At 38.0% G+C, this 18,329-nt stretch overlaps 1 protein-coding gene and 1 long non-coding RNA gene across 7 annotated transcripts in view; one reads left to right on the forward strand and one right to left on the reverse strand.

Annotated features, from left to right (window-relative positions):
* Nucleotides 1–18,329, reverse strand: part of DNM3 (dynamin 3) — a 578,846-nt gene that overhangs the window by 156,434 nt on the left and 404,083 nt on the right. The window lies entirely within an intron of this gene.
* Nucleotides 8–14,632, forward strand: LOC309649605. The gene is made up of 2 exons (XR_014257219.1): nt 8–2,763; nt 3,078–14,632. It is a non-coding gene; the product is annotated as an uncharacterized lncRNA (long non-coding RNA).

An 18,329-nucleotide genomic window follows, 5' to 3' on the forward strand; every position in this document is an offset into this window, starting at 1 on the left:
GAGAGCGAGAGAGAGAGAGAAAGAGAGAAAGAGAGAGAGAATTGGCTTTAATAAAAGATCTTGAAGCATGCCCATAGCAACACATCACCTGAGTTGGTCAACATTTAATTAGAATATTTTGATACCATCACACACTACTTTGATACCAGCTACCAAGGAACAAAAATTATCTGAGACAGGAGACTCCAATGGTTCTCAACACGTGGGTCAGAAGAATGAGGGGAGGGAAAGTGCAGAGGAAGGAAGGGCTCAGGGATGGAGAAAACACATGGTCCTCTATCCTTTCTTCCTCATGTGGGTCCCCTTAGATGTTTTAAAATGTTAGTTTGATATTAAAAATTTAGCCATCTGTTAATATTTAACAAAAATGTTCTGGTCCTAATTCAATGAGAAATGCCAGATGGATTTCATTTCATATTTTATTTGCAGCCTAAGCAGTTTTGATAGCCAGAGCTGGCAAGAGACTGGAAGCACAAGGACCCTAGTATGAAATACCCCCTATAAACTATGATAAAGCACAGAAAATACTTCCTTCCTTTGAGTCTAGAATAAAATGTGGGTCCAGAAAGAAATGATTCCATTAAATTGTCAAACTCTTTGAGAAAAAAAGAACCCATTAGAAGTGAACTAATATTAACTAGAACAAATTCTCTTAAAATTAACAACACTTTAGGAAGAAAATGCACATTTGAGAGGGGAGGTCTGCAAATGGGACCAAACTAATCTTGGTAAAACAAAACATACTGGATGCCAAAGAATTATTAGAAACATTTACTTTTAAGGACTGGCCCAGGGACAATATTATCATATGCATAAATGCCTAACAACCAGTATAATAGGAGAGAGCCAAATACTCAGTTTAAGAAACCTAGTCGATATCTATTACCTGGGGCACTTTAGCACAGTCCTTGTTAAACAGTAGTCCTCTGTATATCTCGGGTGACAGTCCTGAGAAAAACCAGGCCTAGACCCCAGAGGAGGAGAGCATGGAGATCTAGCCATGACTTTTAATAAACAACTATTAATGCCTGTGGGAAATACATGTAACGTACAGATATGTTTGACATAAGCCTTTTTGTTCCTGAAGCTCCTCCAGCTCTCGCTTGAGAATTGGTCTAGGCTCAGCTGTGTGGGGCAGAACTCTTCCACGCTCCCTAGCCTGCTTGTGGGGACCACACTCTCTGCAGACATCAGAGAGTGTTATTGCAAGAACTATCACTGGCTTTGCCACTTCTCACTCCTAAATTAATCAGGGAAAGTTGGGCAGAGCACTTTAGAATAGTGAGGCAGAGAGAAATAGATGACTCGAGAAGTTGAAGGAAGCTGGTTGGAGAAAAAAATGGCTGTCCTGGCAGACAAGGTCTTCAAAGAAGATAGCAAAACAAAACAAAACAAAAACATAAAAGAAACTGAATGGCAGTGAGAGGAGCCCAAGAATAAACATGAAAAAGCAAAGCACTGTAAGAAGATTCCAATGTTTCTTGTACAAAAATTAACAGTATATTAGCAAACACAAGGATATTCTAAATAGCAAAATACATAATTTACATAAATGAAGCATTATAGTTGGGTCTAACTTGTTTGAAAGACTTGTCAGACTATTTTAGGATAGCATTCTAAGAGGCAAGATCATAGACTGAATGAAAAGCTACCCAATACATAATCAAATGAAAATGTTTGAGACGCAGGGAACATTTTTTTTTACTGGTTGTTTTTCAATGCCCTAAATTTAAGCAGCTGGATTTTTTTAATGCATCATCCTATTCAACCTTTTGAAATGATGGATTCGCCTTTAATGGAAAATCTGCATCTCATTGTAAAGATGGAATACAATGTCCTTGGCATGTTTTCTATAGAAGTAGGCTCCCTTTTGTACTGCATTCTTTAGCATATAGTGAAGACCAAAACTCCAGCAAGTTTACATCAGATATTAAACACTGGAGAAATACACACATATGCAGAGAGAGAAATACTAAAAATGCAGTTTCATTTCCAAAGGACTAAATGTCATTTATCTAAGAGTTTTGAGGACATATTGCTAAATTATTTCATAATCAAGAGTTATTTTTATATTTTATTTTCCCAGTTTTATTGAGATGTAATTGACGTACAACATTGTGTACCTTTAAGGTATACAACATGTTGATTTGATAAACATATATTGCAAAATGATTACTACCATAGCTTTAGCCAATGCCTTCATCATCTCACATAATTACCATTTTTTTTTTGTGGTGGGAATATATAAGATTTACTGTCTTAGCATCTTTCAAGTTAAGAATACAGTATTATTAACTATAATCACCATGCTGTACATTAGATTGCTAGAACTTATTTGTCTTGTAAGTGGAAGTTTGTGCCCTCTGACCAAAGTCTCCCTATTTTTTCCACACCCCCATCCCTGTTAACCACCATTCTACTCTCTGTTTCTGAGTTTCGCTCTTTAAGATTATACAAATAAGTGATATCCTATATTATTTTCTCTTACTCTGACTTATTTCACTTAGCATAATGCCCTTAAAGTCCATCCATGTTGTTGCAAATGGCAGGATTTCCTTCTTTCTCATGGTTGAATAATATTCCATTGTCTGTGTATACCATATCTGTTTTATCTATTCACCCATCAGCTGTCACTTAGGTTGTTTCCGTATCTTGGCTATTGTGAATAATGCTGCAATAAACATGGGAGTGCAGCTATCTCTTCAAGATTCTGTTTTCATTTCTTTGGATATATACCCGGAAGTGGGACTGCTGGATCATAAGGTAGTTCTATTTCTTTTTTTTAAAGTATTTGTTTATTTATTTATTTATGGCTGTGTTGGGTCTTTGTTTCTGTGCGAGGGCTTTCTCTAGTTGTGGCAAGTGGGGGCCACTCTTCATCACGGTGCGTGGGCCTCTCACTATCGCGGCCTCTCTTGTTGTGGAGCACAGGCTCCAGACGCGCAGGCTCAGCAATTGTGGCTCACGGGCCCAGCTGCTCCGCGGCACGTGGGATCTTCCCAGACCAGGGCTCGAACCCATGTCCCCTGCATTGGAAGTCAGATTCTCAACCACTGCGCCACCAGGGAAGCCCCAAGGTAGTTCTATTTTTAATTTCTTAAGGAACCTCCATACTGTTTTCCATAATTTATATTCCCATCAATAGTACATAAGTGTTCCTTTTCTCCACATTCTTGCCAACACTTGTTATCTTGTCTTCTTGATGATAGCCATTCTAACAGGTGTGAGGTGATATCTCCCTGTGGTTTTGATTTGCATTTCCCTGATAATTAGTGATGTTGAACACCTTTTCATGTACTTGTTGGCCATCTGTATGTATTATTTGGAAAAATGTCTGTACACTACTGTATTTTTTTTTAACATCTTTATTGGAGTATAATTGCTTTACAATGGTGTGTTAGTTTCTGCTTTATAACAAAGTGAATCAGCTATACATATACATATATCCCCATATCTCCTCCCTCTTGCGTCTCCCTCCCACCCTCCCTATCTCACCCCTCTAGGTGGTCACAAAGCACTGAGCTGATCTCCCTGTGCTATGCGGCTGCTTCCCACTAGAAGAGTTTTAAGACTCACAAAAATAGAAGAAAAAGAAGATTCAGACTGATTTGCTTAATTAAAGTTATAAGTCAAATGGAGAATTAAATGAGAGAGCAATGAAATGACATATCGTGGATATTTCTAAAATTCTTGGTGTTTTTGGGAAAGTACGACATTCTGTTAAAAGAACATCTTGAATATGAAATAGCTAAAATAAACAAAAGAAATAGAGGAGGAGAAAGGAAAAATAGAATTATAATTTCCAAAATATAGTGAATCTTAGCACCAGCTTAACTGAGACATTTGCTACATATTCTTTTTAACTCCATTAAACTGCCTAAACATAATGCAGTGTTCAATATGGTAGCCTCTAGCTAAGGGGAGTACAAAGTATTTGAAATGTAGCTAGTCAAATTGGGATGTACTTTAAGTGTTAACTACAAACCAGATTTCAAAGATTTAGTATGAAAAAAGAATGCAAACTATATCATCAATACTTTTATATGGATTATATGTTGAAATGATAATACTTTGAATATATTGGGGTAAATAAAGTATTATTAAACATAATTTCATGTTTATTTTTACTGTTTTGAATGTGGCTGCTAGACAATTTCAAATGGCATACGTGACTCACATTAACTTTCTATTGACAGTGATGAGCCCATGTACCTATCATCACTTTCCTTCCTCTCATCCATTCAATTTTCCTCTTGAAAATTGATAAATACACCTTTCTGCCATCAGGTGTATTTATCATTCTCCCAGTCACCCAGTCTGAAACCTCACTGCCATTTATGATGTACTGTCTTCCTTCACCTCCTTTATTACATCAAGACTACGCTGCATTGTGTTTGAAGCATTTGTCAGAGCTCCCATTGTTTGACATTCCCACTACATTAATCCAGATCCTTGGCATCTCACAAGCATGCAGTTATAAATGGCTTCCTATCTAGTCTTCTAGTCTTCTAATTCCTCTAACATCACCAGGGAGGGCAATTTTCTTAAATCACCCTGTCAAATTCATTACAGTCCTTCAAAACGTTCATAGCTCTCCATTACTTACAGAAGAAATTCCATGAAACTCCTTAATGTGAAATTGAAAAACACCTACAAATTGGTCCGATCCTTATTTGTCAATATCTCCTTTACTCTTCCATAGGAAGTCTCCATTTCAACCAAATACACATTTGCCAACAGTCTTTTCCCAGCTTGAGACACCCTGTCAACTTCTCCCTGTCATACCAGTTCACTATTTAGAGTCCAGCTCAAGTTTCTATATTTTGTGCAAAAAGTTTTCCCAGGTTTTTAATTATTTGTCTGTCTGTGTCACTTCCCCATCTCTCTCCTTTCAATTCATACAATAGGTATTGTTTATTCTATTAATTTTTAAATTATAGGCATACCTTGGAGATGTTACAGGTTTAGATCCAGACCACCGCAATAAAGCAAATATCACAATAAAGCAAGTCAAATGATTTTTTTTGGCTTCCCAATGTTATAAAAGTTATGTTTACACTATACGGTAGTCTATTAAATGTGGAATAGCATTATGTCTAAAAAAACAACGAACTTACCTTAATTTAAAAGTACTTTGTTGCTTAAAAACACTAACCATCATCTGACAAGGTAGGGTTGTTACAAAACTTCAATTTGTAAAAAAACACATTATCTGAGAAGAGCAATAAAGTGAAGCACAATAAAATGAGGTATGCCTGTATACCTTATATGAGACACCCTCATCTTGTAAATGCACTACATTAAAAAATTTCTGTCAAAGTTGTTCATTTGGAACTCAGAATGTTCAGTAAATTTTATTGTTCAAGTAGGTTACATTTGCAAAGAAAAGAGAAAAGTAGAGAATGTTTTTTGTAATATTTGTAAATAAACAAGAAATAGAATTTGATATTTTAAACATTTTATCTTCAGTAGACATTTTGGAGGAAGCATTTGCAAAATTCTAGAGAAAGATTTTTTAATGGAGATTCAGAAAGAAATTTCTGTGTATTTTCAAAAGCTTCAGAAGCTGATGTCACTCATTCAACACCATTATTTTCTTCATTTTGAAACACGGTACCTTTCCTTTTCTCAATATAAGGTTTTTACCAGCACTATTTGTATGGGAGGCATCAAAGACGACAGGGATTCTTTGTTCAAAGAGAGAGGGAATATGAGAGAGAGTGTGTTTTTTCCTTGCAATAACTTGGTAAGAGTTAGAAGAAAGAGGAGAAATAGAATAGGCCAAAATAAGGAGGCATTAATGTGTGAAAGAGTGTGGTCTGAGGTGGAAGTAACTAAACTATGAGTGGTAAAAGCAGAGGAATCAAGTTGGAGGGAGGCGGGAATTAAGATATAGCCCCACAGTATGTGTTCACTGACCTTGAAAGGAAACAAAAGGATCAATGAGGGACAGATGTGGGGTCAGCAAGTGCCCAATGATAACCTTTAGCTGGCAGAGCACCATCAATAAAACTTGGTTGCTGGAAGGAGCTACAGTGGGTATGAGGAGAGGGTTTGGTGTGTGGAGGAATAGCTCCTGCATATGCAAAGGATTGGAAAGTCTTTCAAACAATTGGTGACTCATAGGTAGAGAGTTTTACAACTTGGGGAATATTTGAGTGGCCTTGGTTTGATGACTATATTGAATCATTTTATTTCTGCATCATTCTCACTAATAAGGCAACAAAATCTTCAAGGATAAGATCACAAATCCTTCCTCATTTCCACATATTATAATACCTAGCATAGTGGTCATTGAAATTTACATAGCATATATTATATATATTTGTTGAATTGACTTTAGAATGTCTGATGACCAAAGCCAAATACTGCATAAAAATGTTGATAGTCACATATATTTTGAGAATCAAATAAAAATTCTATGGGAAAAAAAACCTGTATAAGATACTTAACTGATTGGCATTGCTTTTGATCATTAAACTTTTATAAAGTTTAGGCTGACTGCCATGTTTATTTTTACCTCTGCCTTTGTTTGTATTGCTTCTACTTGCTAGGAATGCCTCTTCTCAGCAAGAAGGCAAATACTAGTGGCCTTGAAATTTATGTCAATTGCCACCTCCTCCATGAAGTCTACTCTGATTACAGCAAATCATAGACCTCTGTATAGCTCTCAAATTTCCCATAATTTTTGTCATAGGCTATATAGAATGCCATTTCTTATTTATGTTCAGTTTGCCTCTTCAAGCAAATTGGAAGCTCCTTGAGGGCAAGGACTGTGTTATAATTCTTTTGTGTTTACATTTAACAGTTATTACCCTGCTGCATACACAGATGTTGCTTATCAAACCTTTGACTGTTGATGATACATTACAAATAAAATACCAACATGATGGAATTTTACTCTTATGGTGTACCTATACTATTTTTACTATTATGTCTACCTATACTATTATGTTAAAAATGATCTAACCAGATGTGATATGAAGATTTATTTTAAATTCCTCAAAGATTGATTTTGAATTAATTTAAGTGTTTTGCTTAGTATTATATGGTTTATTAAGTGAAATTTTACTAACCTAGACCAACATACTTGATTTGATTAATAAAAAAATCTCATGGCCTAAACATATAAATATACTGTGACAATCCAATACACTTCAAAACAGTACAAAAAACAAAATGCAGCAGATATGCTGCTCTTAAGAGGTAAGAACTGATATAAAGTTTTAAAAATTGACAGAACATAAAAGAGACTAGATTATAAAAGACAAGAGAAAATTATTTTAAAAAGCCAGTAAAGGCACCAAATATATCTTTGAAATATGTAATAATGGTTCCAAATTTATTTTTTAAATATGTGAGATTTGTTATAATTCTTCACTGCCTTGCTCTAACATTTTAAAACATCATGGCAATTCCTCAGGCTAATAAATAATCAGATTAGAAACAGACTCCATGACAGACTAACAGAATATACCATGTTGCTGAGAATAGCTGTGCTTCACAAGAGCAAAGATTCCTGGTTTTGACCACTCCTCTTCTCATACTCAATAATATTTCATGTGCATTCTCTATTATCACATTTGCCATATTGTATACTCCTAATCTGTTAAATGTCTCTTCTCCTATTGAGAACCTGACATTTATTTGTCCTCCCTCAGTGCTGCACCATTCTGCTAGCAATGAATGTGGCATTCGTAGGACACAACAGCACCGACGATGTGTGTAGGGCACAGAGGGGGTACTGCATTGCCAGCTACAGGAGGAGACAATATGATGAAGCGACTGAGAACCTGGTCCAAAAACAGGGCAGTAGCCCACAGATCAGTCCAAGCTGAAAAGATCCCTCGTCCAGGGGCTATAAATGCTTTTGCAGAATCCTGAAAACTCATGAGATACTGTGGGACACTCAATTATTATAATTTGCTTGCTGCTCAAGAGACAATGATGTTGATCAATATTTTTTCCCTGACAATGTTTTCTTTTTTCCTTGATACACTATGACCAGAATGTTTGCAAACAGGGAAACTGGAGAATTTATCCTGGGTTTCTGGGTGGGGATCAGGGCCAAGAAAAATGTGATGCCCTCATAAATTAATATAAGCCTTTCATGCTTTGAATAACTGACACAAGAATTATGAAAGCATACATACTCATCATGCTTCCACCCTCACCTCACCTCATTTTCCAAGATGACACTGTATTGCCCTTCAGAGTAAATTCTAATTCTTCCACACACCCACTGCACCAACCACGGGACTCCTGCTTTCCCAGAAGTCAATGCATTTTCACTTTCCACACAGAACACATCCAATCATATCTTGTCTTCATCTATACTATTTCCTCCACTAGAAGTACTGCTGCCTATTTGCCACTCTGTTTCTCTTCCCTCAAAATTCCTGCAAAAGATTACTCCATCTAGCTCAATGTACATTTTTTCTTCAAGTATTATAGGTCTCATTTTTCTGTCTTCTTTTCCTTCCCCACCCTATTTGTAGACTTATATTTTCAAATCAGTGGGATCCTTTAAAAAAATTCTGACACCGAAGCCCATTACATTAAGTAGATTAAAAAGTGTAGGTCCTCAATTGAAGCAAGAGTGGGGCTATGAGAAACCTTCCCATTAAGACTCATCCTCTCGCCCTAAGAAATGCAGTTGCAATGACTAAGGACTCTAGTACACAGGCCTGGATCTCTGGATCCCTCTTCCAGAGTCTGGTTCACCTGCTAGTCTTATTCTCCAGATGTTCCCACAGTGCCAGGGCTCTGCTCTCACCTCCAGTCTGCCTGGAACTTGATTTGCCTCACCCCTTTAAGTCCACTACACCAAGCAGCTCCATCTAGCTCCCTGTGACTTCTAACTGAGCAAACGCATCTCTCAGAACCATGGATACAATCTAGCAAATCCTTCCAGTTCAAACCACTCCTGCCATGCTCTGCCGGCCTGATTGGGCACTTTGATGTGCCCACCAAAAACTCACCCAAGTATGCAGTGCTCCTGAACCACCACAAGCTCCTGCTATGGCCAGGCATGGCACTCAGGCCTCGTCTATCATTTCTGGGATTCCTCCCACCCAAGTCTGATCCCTTGACAGAACTTGTGTGCTTGGTTTGTACTACATTACTTTGTACTTTTGCCTTTTTTTCTAAGTGTCCAAATGTTTCATCTAAGTGTGTGTATGCTCTGCCTTTCCAACTACCAGGTAAACTCCTAAGGGAAAGAGCGAATCCATTACTATTATTACCTTTTTAAATTATTTTTATTTGATGTATCTTGCTCCCTTGCTACACTATAACTATGTCCTGACTTCCCCATCAAAGCGTCAAGTCTTTGAGGGAAGCAACTGCTTCCTTCTTACTTTTGGTTGCATAGTTGACATTCTACAAAGTGTTGAATGCACATATGCCTGAGTTCCCTCATAGGCTGGCATGGTGCTTTGCCTAGATTAAGGACTCAGAGATGATGACTGACTTATAAAATAATCAAAATATCAAAGAAAAAAGAGCCTATATAAATATTGAGAATACCAGATTACTAGTTCCACATGCTGTTGAAAACTAAAATCTGGTGTTTATTGCTATTAAAAAGTTATAACCATAGAGTTGTACAAGTATGAAACTCATAAACTACCCATCTTTTTAGTTGGGCTTTAATACCCTGCTTTAATCAGAATTACATTTTGAGTAGTAAATAGCATCTGTGAGCCAGCACACTGCTAGTAAATAGTACTTCTTTAGATTTTCCTCTTGGGCACTGAAGAAACTGTCTATGTGTGCCTTTGATGGGCTGTCCTAGTAGGCCCAAGAAAACTCCATGGTTTATATGCTATTGGCTTCATGGCTACCCCCTCTGCACTCACTCAGATCCTTAAATGGAGCTACACACTGGCATATCTCTACTGGGTAAGGGAAATACAATCACACTTGTCATTACCCAACCGGAGACACTGCTCTTTTCCTGGCTCCTTCTCTCTCTTCAGAGTCCAGTTAAATCTCCACCTCCTCCAGGAAGCCTGTCTGGCCATAAGAGCCCACTGGAGGGCTCCCTCCTCCCTTCTCATGGCATTCTTGGGCAATACCACTTTTTTTTTTTTTTCATTTAATATATATATATTGCCCTATAATTTCAGGTACATCTGATACCCTCAAAATGTGGACTCCTCTTACCCCCGATTAAAAAGGTACTTTTATAATTTGAAAGTGAGAATATTAATGATTTTATTCTTAAATGTTTATATTTAATCTCTATATTAATCCTTATATTTAAAGCAATATTCATGAATATTTGTACATACACTGACAATGTAAAAGACAGATATAATAAGTGCACTAAAGAATAAATTTAAAGGACTTATGGTTAAGCATGGTAGATTGATTGCATGCATATATAGCCTTTCCCTCCTCCAAACCCACTATGATAACAGTGAAGGAATAAAAAGATATTGATTCACAAGGACAAAGAAAATGGGAGGGGAGAAAACAGTGGACAAGAGATTTCCCAAAAGCTTTGGAAGAGGGAAAGCAGACAGAGGAGCATTCATTAACTTCGCATACAGACAGGAGTTATCACCTCCTAACACCTACACGGGGAGAGAATGGAGGACAAGCCACCCCACTTGGGTCCTGTCTTCCCCTTGGAGGCACCTGGTACCTCACATGAAGGGATACAGCTGTGGGAGTGAAAGGGCAGGATCAGATAGAGCCATACACAGAAGTACACAGAGCAACTGATGACATAGGGTCCTTCCCTCTAAGTATGGCAGCCCATTCCTTAACCCCAGCAGGAGACCAGAGGCTTTTCCCTAGAGAAAAGATTATACAAAAGAAGTTTTGGACCCAGAGATACCAGGCAGGGTGGACAGCAAACATGGGTTAAAAACAAGAGAACTTAGTGAAAGCCTTTATACTGAAATGCTGTCCCTCAGCCCCCTTTCCTGCCCTCCCCCAGAATGCCAGCAACCAGATGGATTTCTATTCCTCTGTCAGGCAGGATATTGGACTGTCGTTCTCTGGGAAGCTAAATAGATTCAGAGAAAATGCCCCATATCCTAACATTTCAAGGAAAAAGCCAGCTTCCTACCTGATCACCTTACAAGGAGATCCTATATTTCGCAAGCCCCACTCACACATAGAATTTCCAAGCAGCTGAATGGCACAGAATCACCATAGATTATATATATCACAGCTATTAACTGAAGTGGATTCTGAGGATGGACTATCTCAACACCCATTCCAACCTCCTTGTAACGTTTGAGTTCAATTCAAAACTCCCCTTCCCTTCCCAATCTTGCTCTTACAGTGAGGGCTCCGGATGAGACATAGTTTCAGCCAATCTGATGTGCTCATGCCAGACTTTGGTTCAGAAGTGAGTCACACTGAAAAGAGACAGAGGATGTGGCACCTGTTTTGTTGGCCTGGATCATGGCAGAGGTGGTAGGGCTCTGGATCCAGAGGCTATATAATATAGGGTGGCTTCCTGATTGTGTTGCCTCCAGATTGGTGGAGGAAACAGCTCCCTGGCAACCCAGGTTCTGAAATTTAATTTGGAGAACCATTCCTGGAAACTCAGCCTATTTCTGTAATTTTTCCCTCCTAAAGGTTCTTTGAACAGTATATCTCCCTTAATTAATGTTTTGCTACTTAAAGTAGCTAGAGTAGATTCTGTTGTTGATAATTAAGAACTCTGAGAATACAGTAGCAATATCTAATCATGTACTATTATGTCTTAGCAAAAATGAATAGCCAGTAAAGCAGAAGAATAAACATTTCCCATTTTAATAGTCATTTAAAAAAAACTACATGAACTGATTATTAACAAGTATGTGAATGTGAGCGTGAGTGTGAGTGTGTGTGTTTGAGTGAGAGAGAGCGAGAAAGCTATGCAGTTATGAATTTCCAGGGCTTTTCACTCAAGGAAAGAGTCTTTAGCTAGGAAAAATTATATACATATGAGAAATAACCTGTATGAGAAATTTTAAATTGAAAATTCAAGGGGTAGGTGACAGCATTTGAGCAGATTTATAAGAAACAAAATAAGGCAAATGATGTCAATAAAACAGAAAGAAAAATTCCTGGTGGCATGTATGTTCATAAACTATTACCAACTACCTCTATAATCACAGTGAACTTCATGGGTTAAATTTTCTCTACTAGTAAGCTAAGTATAGGGATTTTACTTAGCATGGCAAAACATACTGCAAGCACTTTAAAATTAGCATATTTCAAATGTTTAATGGTCTCATTTCTTCACTTCTTTCTGTGTTCCAAGGCAACACAATTTATATTTTTTTAACAGAGAAAGTTTCAAGTTTGGAATGGTGACTAGTTTACATGAAAAGGTATGTGATATAATACGAATTCCTGGTGGTAATATCCCTCAATTTTGACTTCTGTGGCTGCACATTAAATTACAAAGTGAATTTAAGAGATCCCACAAACTCTGAAATTATGCTTACTTTGTAACGCTTTCAAGTGCATATTAATCATACAAAATTCTACATGCATAGCCCTTTGAGTATAATTGTATTAAATAAAAGTGTTATTTTGGCTAAATGCACCATACATTTGTAAAAGTTCAACTCAATAAAAGTAACTTGTTTACGAATTCAGCATAATTTTTACTTATCTTAGAAAAGTGGGGGTCAGGAAGGCATGTACAAATAAAATCCTCTGACAATTCCCAGAACTCAGTAGATGAACGGTTTAAATTTTACTCCCATCATTTGTCACCAAGCTTCAGACAAAAATCAAGGCTCAATTTTTCCCTCTCTCCCCTATCATTTCAGCAAAGAAACATTCAAAAAGAGGCAGCACTAAGGAAAAAAGCAACAGGACTGAGCATTCAACCAAACTAGTGAGCTTTTCTGAAGTCTTTTGAATTGACCATTAAGCTACCCCTCCCACTCCTCTGCTGATATTAACATAATTCAATGAGGTTCCTTCTGAGAGGGAAACAACTGTTTGAAAAGGAGACCTGAGTGTCATGCCCTCTGTACTTTACTGAGAGCCCTTCTCCCTGTGTTCCAGGGAGTGTGGGCTCAAGATGGGAACAGGGAGAAAGGGGCCCCTTCCATGTGCCTTCTGAGATGCAGCCCTGGACTTAAAATGACATTTGGCTGGATTGCTCTGAGCACAGCTGGTGGTCTGTGTACTGCTATTGGCTCAAACACATGTCCACCCAGAAACAAGCTTTGGACAAGGGAAAAAGAAGTGGAATAGTTCTTCTCCATCAACCCTAATCCTAGCTTGCCCACTGCTTTCTTGGGGAAGGGTGATGAAGAACAAAAGTAGCACAGAGAAAGAGAAAGGAGCAGGTGGAGGGAAGACAGAGAAAGGGAGAGTGAAGTGACCTGTAGAAGGAACCAAATAAACCAAAAGCTACCTAAGCTAGAAGTGCTCTCTGCTTTCACTGCATGCACAGGTGGCCCTATCCCCAGTCTCTGAGAAACAACGACCAGTGAGTCAAGGACAAGGACACACATGGTTTGGAATTAAGACATAAGGGTTCACATATGAGCTCTGTCACTAGCCATGTGAACCCAGGCAAATTACTTGATTTCTCTAAGCCTTATTTTATCTCTGTATAGAGGTGATAATTCTTGCTTCATAGGGGGTGTGATGATTAAATGAGATCATGCAGAGGTCTGTGCATTTAGGGATTCCTAATGTCTGTTTACCTTTCCTTGGGGGACACTTTATTAGCCATCATCTTCCCACCAATAAAAACAGTAAGGTGGGTGTTTCTTCAACATACTTACAATAGTAAGCTTTTACACTTGTAAGTTATAGAGCTATGAGGGAAATGAGATAATTACATGCCCAGCAGATAAACACACATTAAACACTGTATTTATCACATGAACAATATCAAGCCAGGAGGGTGACAAGCAGTGAAACAATATCAACAACTTTCAACTCTGCGTTCTTATTCAAGGAAGGTTTGTAAGAAACCCAGAACTGTCGGACTATGTCCATATCCAGAGAGAGGAAATGTGACTACAGGCTAAGGGGTGATACTAATTCCTCTCCTTCACTCCCACGATGGATTGTACCAAATAGGTCAAGGAAATTACTTAGAGGGAGTACAAGTTCTGAAGGAAATACAAAAATGAAATTCAATATTGAAGAATCATCTACTTTTTATTACAGATACATTATGATACTTAAAAAAAATAAGCAGGAGTCTCAAGACTGACTAGGAAACTAAAAAGTAGGAAAGGCTTGTTTTCTTAATCCAAACATCTTCCATTTAGGCAGTTTCTCTTCTCTGTGGATTCCACACCAAGATGGCCTGGGCTGGCTGCTTTGCTGCTGCTTAGTTTGTAAATTTCTCCCCCTGCTATGTCCCAAGAAAGCTCCCCCTCTCACTACATTTGTCCTGTATATTACCAACTAGATTTTAAAAGCGAAGAGTAGGGAATCTGTTTATCTCCGTAGATCGCTGATACTAGTAGATACTTAATACACGCTGATTTATGATGATATCAAACTCACCTCTACTATGCCTCCTTCTGCTAGGCTTTGTTTCATGCATAATTACATTGATAATAAATTAATGTCGCTAGAAAATCAAATGTTATTAATTATTCTTCCCAGGAAATATTTTTTTTAGAAACGTTTTTTAAGGATTTTTTTTTTTAATTTATTTTAATTAATTATTTATTTATGGCTGTGTTGGGTCTTCGTTTCTGTGCGAGGGCTTTCTCTAGTTGTGGTGAGCGGGGGCCACTCTTCATCTCGGTGCGCGGGCCTCTCACTATCGCGGCCTCTCTTGTTGCGGAGCACAGGCTCCAGACGCGCAGGCTCAGTAATTGTGGCTCACGGGCCTAGTTGCTCTGTGGCATGTGGGATCTTCCCAGACCAGGGCTCGAACCCGTGTCCCCTGCACTGGCAGGCAGATTCTCAACCACTGCGCCACCAGGGAAGCCCAAGGATTTTTTTGATGTGGACCATTTTTAAAGTCTTTATTGAATTTGTTACAATATTGCTTCCGTTTTATGTTTTGCGTTTTTTTTTTTTTTGGCCACGAGGCATGTGGGATCTTAGCTCCCCGCCCAGGGATCGAACCCGCACCCCCTGCATTGGAAGGCAAAGTCTGAACAATTGGACTGCCAGGGAAGTCCCTCCCAGGTAACATTTTTGCATTTAAATTGGGTACTTCAATCCTTTCACCTGAAAGGACTGAGTCATTCAAGCGCTTTAGCCACGTGGTAGGCCTGAGATCCTTGGGTTGCCCTTAAATCATCCCAGCATGTAGCTGTCTAGTCCAAGGCTGGACCAGAAAACCCTGACTGCTTCTCCATATCTTAAAGCAGTATGCTTAGAGTAGTGCTTCTGCAATTACAGTCTCCTGACCCCCATCTCTCCCATTTATGTTGTTGATCAATCGAAGTTTTTTGGTAATATCGTTCTGTTTGAATTTGACCTTCTTCGCTTTTTTAAAGTAGAATGATAAGCATAAGGTACTTATATATTTGTAGATACTTAAAATAAAATAATTTTGTGTTCATACATAAATAATATTACAAATAAAAATAGTTTGCATATGTTTATAACTGATGAGGATTCTTTTTCTTTAAAGGGTGTTTGGACATTACCCAAGTTTGAGAAACACTGATTTAGGGAAAGTGTATTTGGAATTCTCTTAAAAGGGTTGACATGGTCAAAACAGGTACAAACAAATGACCCTGACTTATAAATAACTTGGAGCATAGCTTAGGAATTGCTTTAATTTCTAATTGCCCTCAGCAGGACCAGGAGAAAAAACACTCTGGCCCTCAGAACCTGGGAGGCCCAGCCTTGGCTGGAGCATACATTGAGGGTCCTTGGGGGGACTGTTTTCCTGCTCTGTACTTCACTTTCACTATATGTAAAGCAGGGAAAATAATACACAAAATCAATCCTTAAATTGAAAAATGAAAACAAATAAACTTAACGTTATGGGAACAAAGAGGCAATAGATGAAAAAAGCATTTTCATCTTTTGAGAAAAAGAAGGTACTATTTAAAAGAGTAACTCTTGAAAATATCTCAATAATATGTGTCTAATTCATACTGACATATGTAATTGAACCTATGTTTAATTTTTGCTGCAAATTATCTGCTTCCTTTAAGAAGCCCGGTTGGTAAAATGCTGAGTTGTATGGTTCAAAAATAGAGCTGTGGAAGAATTAGGGATACCTGGGAAAGACAAAATAAGGTTGGGCCCTTAACAAAAGAAGAATGGGTGAATCAAAGGAAGAGGAAGGGAGAACACAGCAGAAAAAGCTGGTGCTAAGGATAAGAAAAGACATCATCAAAAAGCTGGTAGAAAGTAATAGAAGTAAGTGGGGGTTATGGAGATTTTCACACCTAGACCTCATTAATAACATAGAAAAAGTTTTACACAGACAGGACCAGACAAATAAAGACCCAGAGCAACCCAAAGAGAGATAAACAACATAAACACAAATACTGAGTTTTATCCAACTTTAGATGACAGTGTGTCATCCTCTTTCCTGCCCCGTGCTCCCTGCCCCCCTCCTCCCACTCCTCCTCCTTTTCTTACTCTTGCTAAACTTAAATACTTATTGAGTTATTTACAATTAGATTTAATGGTTACTTATAATTAAATTTAATTAATTACTCTTTTATTATTCAGAATAATTATATTTCAATATATAAAAAGATAAATCTCAGATCCCTTCTTATTTTAACTGTGTTAACATATTTAAAATAAAATTAGAGTGATGAAAACTGTATTGCTTTTCTAAAAATACCAGGATCCACGCCCCCTCCCCCCAAAAAAGAAAAAAAGCAACCTCAGTTCTTTAAGTATAACAGAAATGTTGCAAGACATTATTTTTTTATAGGTTCATCAGGGAAGCCTTCCTTGACATGGGAAGTGATACATATGATTTAAAAGATCATTTGGTCACTTTGTGGAGTGTGAATTAGGGAGGGTCAAGAGTAGGAGCAGGAAACCAAATAGGAGACTAATGCAGTAGTGCAGGAAAGAGACAGTGGTCTTTACAGCTAGGATAGCAGTGGAAGAGAGAACTGACTGGGTTTGGGAAAAGGTTTTAGAGGAGAGCAGTTCTTGGTAAACTACAGCCCAGAGGGCTAAATCTGGCCTTAGCTTATGTTCATATGGCCCTAATAGCTAAGAATGATTTTTACTATGTTAAATGGTTATGAAAAAAAGAAAGAGAAGAAAAATACGTGACAGAAAACACATGTGGCCTACGAAGCCTAAAATATATGCTATCTGCCTCTTACAGACAAGGTTTGACAGTCCCTGGAGTAGAGTCAGCAAATCTTGAACCTGAATCAGATAGAAAGAGGAATGAGGTAAAGATAGGAATGAAGGAAAGCACCTCGGTTTTTAGCTTAAGCAGCTGGGTGATGGACACGCCCTCTCCATTGCAGTCAATCACATCCTCCTGGCTGCCTCCACTTTATCTTCTACATGTCTTTGTTGTTGTACTTCTTTCACTATCATATTTATTTACTTATCTGTCTGCCTCCCCTCCTTGGCAGTGACTTATTTAAGTAACTCTAATTTTTCTCAGTATTTACAGCACCCAGCTTTGTAGAAGACACATGTTCCATAATTATTGAATTTAACTGATACATTAGCTTCATTTTCAGTAGTGCTAATAATATCAACTTCTTAATTAATAAAACATTACAATCTTTTTTTTAGTGTGTAAGAGTTTATAAACCATTTTTGCAACCTCTCTGTTCCTTACTACAACGTTATACATTGGTATTACAGTAGGCCTCAATGATAAGTTCTCCTTACAAGAAATTATATTTTATATTTATTTACTTATATTTAAAATTTTAGGAACTATAAGCATCTTTTAATGTGAATTAAAATCCATGACTTTGGAAGGAATGATTAGAAAAAGAAGGACAGGCTGAAAAAAAACTTAGTGATGGAGTACTATGAAAAATAAAGGGGGGACTCCCTCTTGCGAGAACACCGGAATTACAACTAACTGTTCAACAATCATCGACAGGAAGACACTGGAACTCACCAAAAAAGACACCCCACAACCAAAGACAAAGGAGAAGCCACAATGAGATGGTAGGAGGGGTGCAATCACAATAAAATCAGATCCCATAACTGCTGGGTGGGTGACTCACAAACTGGAGAACACTTACACCACAGAAGTCCAGCCACTGGAGTGAAGGTTCTGAGCCCCACGTTAGGTATCCAAACCTGGGGGTCTGGCAACGGGAGGAGGAATTCCTAGAGAATCAGACTTTGAAGGCTAGCGGGATTTGATTGCAGGACTTAGGACTGGGGGAAACAGAGACTCCACTCTTGGGGGGCACACACAAAGT

This window comes from Balaenoptera physalus (genome assembly GCF_965194825.1).
Source record: "Balaenoptera physalus genome assembly, chromosome: 1".
NCBI classification, from domain to species: Eukaryota; Metazoa; Chordata; class Mammalia; order Artiodactyla; family Balaenopteridae; genus Balaenoptera; species Balaenoptera physalus.